This window comes from Orcinus orca, chromosome 12 (genome assembly GCF_937001465.1).
Source record: "Orcinus orca chromosome 12, mOrcOrc1.1, whole genome shotgun sequence".
Taxonomy (NCBI): domain Eukaryota; kingdom Metazoa; phylum Chordata; class Mammalia; order Artiodactyla; family Delphinidae; genus Orcinus; species Orcinus orca.
Window position 1 is genome coordinate 57,570,441 of NC_064570.1, and position 9,889 is coordinate 57,580,329.

The window sequence follows — 9,889 nt, forward strand, 5'->3', positions numbered from 1 at the left end:
ACTTAACATTTGTCTAGAGCAGCAGCAGGGCATGGGTAACAGTGAAACTGTGAAGAGGCAGGGCAAGGTCAAAAAGGTTCTGAAGGCCCCAGGGGGCAGTGGGATTCTGAAGAGGGGGAGGAAGAGGGACAGAAGACATGGCCCTGACTTTCATCCATTGAAGGCATGAGCTCAGTCTAGCACATTAAGAAACAGACTGAAAATATAAACCAATTCAGAAAAATTCATGAACAACAAGAGGTTAGGATGGTCACTCAGATTATATAACTAACTTGTCAAAAAGGACATACTCTTGGGACTTCCCTGGTGGCGCAGTGGATAAGACTCCATGCTCCCAGTGCAGGGGGCCCAGGTTCCATCCCTGGTCAGGGAACTAGATCCCACACGCATGCCACAACTAAGAGTTCGCATGCCACAACTAAGGAGCTGGTGAGCTGCAACTAAGGAGCCCACGTGCTGCAACCAAGACCCAGTGCAACCTAATTAATTAATTAATTAATTAAATTAAAAAAGACATACTCTTGCCAAGAAAGACCCCTGGACTGGATGGGCCACAATAAAACACTGTGGAATCTGAATCTTGAAGCACATTTTGCTGGTAATGGCACTTTTGTTACTAACTGTGAAACTGTGCACCTCAGATTGGAACTTGAACCCACGTGCCGGGACTCAAACCTGGCCAAAACTCACGGTCTTCTGACTGAGATCACACACCTGGTTTTAGGACTTAATGAAGCTCAGGTTCTTGATGTCTCATGGCAGAAAGGATTCGGTGAGAGACAAAGTGATAGGTAAGAAGTGGATTTATTTAGAGAGAAACACACTCCACAGAGTGTGGGCCATCTCGGAAGGCAAGAGAGGCACAAGGGTATGGGGTTGTCATTTTTATAGGGGTGGGTAATTTCATAGGCTAATGAGTGGGAGGAGTATTCCAGCTATTTCAGGAAGGGGCGGGGATTTCCAGGAATTGGGCCACGACCCACTTTTTGATCCTTATGGTCGGGCTTGGAACTGTCATGGCGCCTGTGGGTGTGTCATTTAGCTTGCTGATGTGTCACAATGAGCGTATACTGAGGTTCAACGTCTAGTGGAAGTTGACTTGCCTGCCATCTTGGACCCATTTCGTTCTAATCAGTTTATGTCACGTCCTCAGGCTCTGTCATTCTTTCAAAGGTTGAGACCTGCCCCCTTCCCTCCTGTTTCAACTGGGTGATTTTACATTTGAGAGTCCTGGCTTATCAGGAGAGAGTGAGAGCATCTCATTTTTCACTTAGCCACCACCACCTTTATTCACCACCATAGTCACATTCTTACTTCTGCGTAAAAAAGGCAGAATAAAGTTTGGGAAAAATTCAAAGCATTAAGTATCAAGATCTCTATTAAGACAACCTAAATCAGAAGTTACATACAACTTACATTATCTCCACGACTATGAACTCTTTTTGTTGACTAATTAGCACCCAGTACAAGAGGTTCATCACAACAACAGAGAGAAAATTTGCTTTGCAAAATGTATTTGTTGTTGTTTTATCTTTTTGTTTGTTTGGGGTTTTTTGGCCATGCCATGCAGTTTGTGGGATCTTAGTTCCCTGACAGGGATTGAACCCGGGCTCCCACAGTGAAAGCGCTGAGTCCTAACCACTGGACCGCCAGAGAATTCCCTGCAAAATGTATTTTATCATGAAAAGAAATAGCTAAGTCAGAATTTTTTTAATGTATTATTTTTTAATACAAATTCCAGAAGATGTTAGGAAATAAGAGTTACCTGTAGGGTTCTGGGGTCAAATAAATTTCAGAAATACTGAATTAAATACAGACAGACAGGCTTCTTTACTGAAGGACTTCTCAGAGTAGTTATTATGTTAACATTCATTATAAATCTCTAACAGGATAGTATCTTATGCAGTAGTTTGTCAACTTACTTGAAAGCCCTTTTTCATAGCATATACTTTGGGAAACTAGCCTAAATTTCTAGAAAGGCGACTGGATATTCCTGAACCAGTTAGTTGGCCAGTAGCTAGCGACCCACGATGTAAATGGTAGATACCAGTCTCTGAAACCATATGCTGGCTTCACAGCTGTCAGTCCCCTTACAATACATGATAACCCTGGGCATGGTCTGCCCCCAGCTTCCCAGAAACCCCACAGAGTGGCAGATGCCAAGAAGAATCAGCTGCAGTCAAGTGACCTGCATCCTTGGGCAGGAGGAATGGGAAGGTAAGTAGTGCAATCAAACACACTAACATGTCAATATTGCCAAGGAAATCTTAACAGATATCTATTATCCAGTCACCCACCTTTCACTAGATTGAAATATCAAAGGAAAGCAAGACTGCACCAGAATTTTAAATAGATCATCTAGTTTTATTCCAAATGGAATTAAATTGAAATTATGGATCAAAAGTGCCCTAAGGAAAATCTTCTAAAAATTCTGGGCACATAAGTTAATTTGGAGGAAAGAAAAATAAGGAAAGGCAGCAGCACTAGAAAAATCACAGCCAACTGCAGAACGGGCTGGAAAGTCAGCCAACAGGAGCTGGAGATAAAGCTGTAAGAGACAAACCACGGTAGACTCCACTGATTTTCTGGGTCCTGCTTTACGCAGAGCTCCGTTGTAAGGAAAGCAGCCACTGCCGACGGATCGCACACAAGTTGCTTCACACTGCAGGGCAAGTGACCCTACCACACGGGCCACAGCTAAATGGACTGGAGATGGAGCTGAACTCAAAGGTGGCCATCTGTAGACCAGCCACAGTGAAGACAGGCCAGGATGGAAATCTTACTCCCCCTTGCTTTCTCATCTTTCAGATGGAAAATCCGATCTTCTTAATGGAAATGCCTCTAACTTCGAGAGAAGCTATGTGAACTGAAAGAATATAGGCATGAATAGAGAAAAAGATTTACCTAATTATACCATTCTACTCTATCTTATTTCTCTTCAAAGTCTAGAAATTCTCAACCACATCTACTGATTTCCTCTATTCAAAATGTTCAGTTAATGCACTTTGTATAATGAAATTCTCAGTTTTCTCATTCCCCTTAATAAAGGGTTAGTATCTTAAAAATGTGGAGTTGTAGAAGGAGATACATTTCACAACTATTAGCCACGGGGGAGGGGAATATTCTTACATGATTTGGTTTCTTATTTATTCTAAAAACAGATAAATTTTTCAAACTCAATTTCCCAAAAGTTTCAAATATAACCATTGATTTCAATTTTCTTCTATTCTTTATCAAGCTTCAAAACAGAAGCTGACTGCCCATCCTATGTCTGGGTGGAAGATGGATAGCCAAAATAAATAGAAGCCATGGATAACCCAGAGCCATATGCATATTCCATTTTTCCTAAAATTTCTATTGTCCATGAAGTTACTCTCCAGGCACAATCAGGTCACTGATACATGAGGTAAGATGATTACAACACTACATCAGTGGAAGCCAAAATTAGACCCGGTGTAACTTAAAATAAAGCATTGTTTGTAATACATTAACCTATATTTTTTTGCATTCTGTAAGTACCATGATAATATGCAGTACCTCCTCCAAATTTATTGGAACTGTTCATCAATTTTCAAATCACATTACATTTTTAAATAGGCTTTCATAAAAATTAGTCATTTTCCCCAATGAGGCTCTTTCTTTATTTATAATTCATTTCAAAAGATTACATAAAAATAGATATATTACCCCCAAATTTACAAAATGTTGCCAATCTCCAGATGAGTAGCTGCACACACTTGCAGTTCTAATACGGCTTCTCTTGCTCTGTCCAGGAACCAGTTTCTACTGTTGGAAGTCAGCTCCAAGCAGCCTTTTGTTTGTTTGCATCTGCCAGAGGCAAGGCCAGAGGGCCCGGATGTATAAAAGTATCTCACATTCAGAAGGAAGCCCTCAGGCCTTTGTGCCAGTAGATGTGCAAAGAAGCTTAAGTAAGTGTGGGAAAACAGCAACTGTGGATCAGAATTTGCCATAAGGCAAGACCTAACACAGTTTTTTGTTGTTGGGTTTTTTTTTTTCTGGTTTTCCACAGACAGATGGAATAACAGCATAATAGGCTAGGCAAAGGGTCTCCTGAGCTATTCTCTCCATTGTACACACACAACGGAGACAGTAAAGACACAAAGAGACAGTACTTAGGAAGGAAGTGTCTCCTTAAGAGCAAAGCCCTCTACTGTTCATTATTTTCATCAAAAAGTTGGAAAGAGGATTGGTGCAAAATGCTACTATGCTTCCCCCTGGAAGGGCAGTACATTTGTTTCTGAGGGTCAAACTTGCCCCATGGGTACCAGTCTTCACTCTCTGCGCAAAGACAGGCACTAGGGAAAGGACAGCCAAGACTTTTGTAAGGCTGTATCTTAGCTCAGTGTCACCTAAAGACCTAAATCATGCCCTTTGGAAAAACAGCTGGATATCAGCCGCTGGACATCATCAAGGCAAAGGACAACCAAAAGAGCCACAAGAAAGGTTTTGGCCACACCCCTCCAGCCGAACCATAGCTTTACAAGAAAACTGAATTGTCACCTGAAATAACTGAGAACAAGGACAGAGAAAGTTCCTAAAATATTCTCTATTGCTGCCTCACCAAGTACATTTTTTTTGAATTTTATACAGCAGGTTCTTATTAGTTATCTGTTTTATACATATTAGTGTATATATGTCAATCCCAATCTCCCAATTCATCCCACCACCACCACTCTCGCCCCCCGCTTCCCCACCTTGGTATCCATACGTTTGTTCTCTACGTCTGTGTCTCTATTTCTGCCTTGCAGAAACAATGGTTCATCTGTACCATTTTTCTAGATTCCACATATGTGTATTAATATACAATATTTGTTTTTCTCTTTCTGACTTACTTCACTCTGTATGACAGTCTCTAGGTCCATACACGTCTCTACAAATGACCCAATTTCGTTCCTTTTTATGGCTGAGCAATATTACATTGTATATACAAAGTACATTTTTTTAAATCACTGTTAAATTGTGACTGCTAAACAAGTGAAGAAAGAATGGATAGCAGAAAAGACACCCTTTTCTCAAAATGACTTAAAGAGCTGAAATAAGATTGGCCATGAATTTGTCATTGTTGAAGCTAGGAAATGGAGGCATGGGGCTTCAGTATACTATTTTGTCCACTTTTTTGTACATGTTTGAAATTTTCTATGATGACAATTTTTTTATTATTTTATATTTGTATAACTTTTCAGTTTTTCAAACAAAATATAGCATTGCTATACATAGTATAATGCTCATTTTTAAGTTTTTTTTTTTAATCTGAGGTTAAGAAAATAGCCTGATTAAAATAAGAATCTACTCCCAAACACAATTATTCCCATAAAATAAGTTGCCTGTAGACACCTAAGAGGGAATAATGCAACTATATTATCCTTTCAGAGAGGTTTAAAAGGGATTTGGGCAGTTCTTCTAAAGTTTTTCTAAGTTTTTCTAAGGAATATGATCTTAAGTCAAAATCTGTGATATGGAAAGAAACTAAAAATCACTATATTCCTATCCACTGAGAAGCTCTGCCCAAAAGCAATGTCTCTAAGAAAGTCATCTGCTTTCTAGTGTCCAGTAATGTAGACTGATATATTCAAAACACACTGCAGCATAATTTCAATTTATTCTCCGCATAAATGTTTCAGTTCAAAGAGGAAAGCCTTTTTTTTTCTCTTTGCCAGCCTACTTCTATATGTCTGTACACACTCTGAGTGTCGTGTACATGATCCTTTTCTTAATTAGATTTTTTCCCAGCTTTACTGAGGTATAATTGACAAATTTAAATTGCATATATTTAAGCCATACAATTTGATGTTTATACATATATATAAATTACCACAATCCAGCTAATTTTGAAGTTATTCAGCAGTAATATTCAAGCACTAAAGATTTATTTTAAAGCCCTTATTTTTTCAAGCAGGTTCCATTTACGTCATTCAATTGAAGAAAACTTTTATGATTTAATGCTACCAATATATAGTAATGCCTGTGGGCCAGGAACTACAATAACATGGCTTTATATAAGGCTAATGAGACAAGATTTCCAGTTAAGCCTAAAAGTGATATTTGGAGTGAAATACATAATAGTTTAGAGAAATGGCTGGATTGGTTTTGCCTAGGTTAATTAAAGTAATGAAATAAATAAAATTTTTTCAAGAATAGGTAGTGACAATTTTCAGCACATCAACTTAAACAATAACGAAGAGATATCCTCCACTCTGTTAAGAAGGGGAGGTAAAAATAAAAATTGTCATTAGAAATCTTATCTAAAACATTAGAAAAAAAATGAAAAATGTTGCCATTTACAATCATCAGTACAATAAACGCATTGTGTCCAGCAGAGGAATCCGAAACAAGTATTCAGAAATCAGAAAGACAATACTGTTGCCTGCATAAGTACATCTGACGGTGAGACATGTAAATAGACACTGACAATCAGTGCTCCCTTCATTAAAAATACAAAGTTGGGAGAAGACTGAAATGTAGTTTCCCTGGCAAGCTCCCTATTCATTACTATAAAACTTAATATTTTAACGTTCATATACCAGGGGTTCTATGATTTCAATTCTAAGAATATAATTTTAATAAATAATAACATTGCTATCTATTAGTAATGATTTAAAATATGTAATCTAGTTGATTCGTTGATGTATTACCTGTATTTTCTCACAAAACAAAACTGAAAAATGTTCACATCTGTTTTCATTATAGTCGACTTCATTTTTTCTCACTGTATTGAGAGCATCCACACCTGAGTATCATTCTCACCATCTTCTTATATTTTGTAAAGAAGAAAGAACTAAGAAGTGGTCAGTCTAGTAGCTCCCTGCAAACAACAATAACTCCCCGTGGATCCAAGTAGGGGAGTTCAGGGGAAACAGCAATAGATGTACCACTTAGCCACACAGCATCACAAAAGTAGTAATTACCTACGAAATCTGCTGCCTCCCGCTCTTCTTTCTGGTTTGTTTTTTTTTTCTGTCTTCTGACATTTCCAGTGGTGTGGACCGTGAAACAAACAAGCCTCCCACTAGACCAAGGAGAATTAAAACAGACTGTATATTGACATCTAAAAAAGAAGGGGGAAAAACAAGGTAACATGAGGGGAAGTATTTCTATTATTGTGACATGAAATACAATAATAGATATAACTAAATATATGTTATTAGTTGAGTTGAGCAGTAACCTCCATTGGTGTATATAGTGTGTGCTTCACTATATATAGTGCCATTGTCACTGGCAACAGACTTCTGATAAAAACCAAATTCCAGAAGCCTTCTCCAAATGCAATGAAAGAGGTTTCTGAATGGGATTCCAGTATATCTGTATCATTCCTCTCTCCCCAAAATGATAGCCATTAATAATAATGGCAAATATTTACAGACAGGATCACAAATATTAATGCACAGTCATCTTATGAAGTAGGTACTACCATTATTCCCATGAATACAATGTTATTACTATGTGGTGTGACAGGTTAAGTGTGGCATCACTCAGCTCTTCCTGGAGGAGAGGAAGGACAAGGGAAATCTCCAGAAGATATACCTTGAGCTGAGACCTGGGGGGTAAGTCAGAACCCAACAGTTAGATGTAGGATGGGTGAAGGACATCCAGTCAGACGGACAGCACATGCAAAGACAGAAAGGTACGGGTAGCTACACATGGCTGCAAGAAGTTACGTATGGCTGGAGCAGAGAAGAGCACTGGGGGCAGTGACTAGAAATAAAGTTGAAAAGAATGACAAAGACCTTGGCCCACCAGGCTAAGAAGTTTCAGTTTTACGCTTCAGACACTGGAGAGTCACTGGGGGCCCTACAGACAAGTGGATGATGAGATCTACATTTTAGACAGATCACTCGTAGTAGTTTAAAAAACAGATTTAAGTGAAACCAAACTGAAAACAAAATAAGCAATTGAGAGTTTAGTTTAATAGTCAGTCCAGGGTAGAAATGATGAGGGCTTGACTAAAGTAGGGGCTGGAGAGACAAAGAAAAGAGATCCTTAGGAGACATATGATGGAGAAATTCTATATAATTTCTCCAGTTCTAACGTCATAATTGTACTTCAAATGTGTTCACAAAGCACTTTTTTTTTTTTTTTTTGCGGTACGCGGGCCTCTCACTGTTGTGGCCTCTCCCGTTGCGGAGCACACGCTCCAGACGCACAGGCTCAGCGGCCATGGCTCACGGGCCCAGCCGCTCCCCTGCATGTGGGATCTTCGCGGACCAGGGTACGAACCCGTGTCCGCTGCATTGGCAGGCAGACTCTCAACCACTGCACCACCAGGGAAGCCCCCACAAAGCACTTTTTTACATATTGTATCACTGATCCTTACAACAATCCTATGAAATAAGTAGGGAAAGTATTGTTATCTGAGTTCTACAGATGAGGAAACTGAGGTTCAAAGAAATTAAGCGGCTTGCCCAAGTTCCCATGGCCAGAAAGCAGTGGAGCGGGGGATGGAATTCACGTTGTCTGCTTCCAAAGCCCCTTTACACAGAAAACTCAAAGGCTTAACGGAAGGGCTCTACACAAAAGGGAAAAAAAAAGCATGACGTTACAGTTGCTCATCAAAAAAAACTGTGTCAAATCATCGTGTTAAGACAAAGTACGTGTTTTGTCACAGGGTAGAGTGTAAATAGCTCACTGAAATTCTGACCCTGAGAGGTGGGGGCCAAGCCTTTCACTGACTGAGCACCTTCCTGAGCTTCAGGAAGCTTCTTTAGGAGTGTGGTGCGAGCTCTTCATTATCTCAGTCCTGCTAGAGGTGGGAGACACATGACTTGGAAAGCTTAATGCTGGGCTCTCTTGTAATTTCCTCAGACCTCTAACTTGACCATAAACATGAAAAGGGTTTAATGTCCTATCATCTTTTTTTTTTTTTGCAGTATGCGGGCCTCTCACTGTTGTGGCCTCTCCCGTTGTGGAGCACAAGCTCCGGACGCGCAGGCTCAGCGGCCATGGCTCACGGGCCCAGCTGCTCCACGGCATGTGGGATCTTCCCGGACCGGGGCACGAACCCGTGTTCCCTGCATCGGCAAGCGGACTCTCAACCACTGCGCCACCAGTGAAGCCCTTTATTTTATTCACCTTACCCAAACACAATCTTTTGCATATTTGTGAACAATTCTGCCCTCAAACAAACATACAGAATATATTATACACAGGGACTGATTTCCACCTTTGAAATACAATGTTTAATCTACTCAGATTGTCATCAATCTCTTCTTCCTATGTGCATCGTTTCTGCCATATGGGTCTCATAAAGACACGAAAGACAACTCTTTTAAATTACAACCAATTGATGTATTTTGTGTTGCTTTCCAGCCTTTGTGATTGATAACCCCTCTTTTAATTCTGAGAAGGGAGGTCTTCCCACTTGGCTACAGATTTCTTCAATAGCTGGAGAGGGGGAATTACTTTTCCTTGTCTCTGTTCATCTCTGTGCCCCACCCAGCAAGCACAGTTTTTGGAAAAAACAGATGATACATATTTCACTTAGTTAAATGTAATTGTCCTAATACTCTTTTCTGACACATAACCTGTCCATGGTAATCATTAGCCATGAAAAACCACTGTCCTGAACTATCAGTCAATATTAGTTGTTTTATAATTTTCACCTATATAGTAAAGATTCATAAAGAAAATATATATATACATAAATATACATATATATATATATATATATATATATATATATATATATATATATATAGTCCCTTTCTCAAGAGGAAAGAGCCAAAAATAAATCTAGGTTAATAGCAAACTTATCAGAGTTCCAACAGAAGCAAGAGGGGCTGGTACAGAACAGACATCTCCAAAAAAAAAAGTGCTAAATGAATGTTAAATTAAAAGATTAGGGCTTCCCTGGTGGCGCAGTGGTTGAGAGTCC

General features: G+C 39.5%; 1 long non-coding RNA gene across 1 annotated transcript in view; it reads right to left on the bottom strand.

Annotated features, from left to right (window-relative positions):
• The window catches only part of LOC117199384 (uncharacterized), a 167,453-nt gene extending 160,399 nt beyond the window's left edge, over nucleotides 1-7,054 (bottom strand). The window contains exon 1 of the long non-coding RNA XR_004480611.2: nucleotides 6,927-7,054. This is a non-coding gene — a long non-coding RNA (uncharacterized LOC117199384). The remainder of the gene's footprint in view (nucleotides 1-6,926) is intronic.
• Between the last annotated feature and the right edge of the window lie 2,835 nt (nucleotides 7,055-9,889).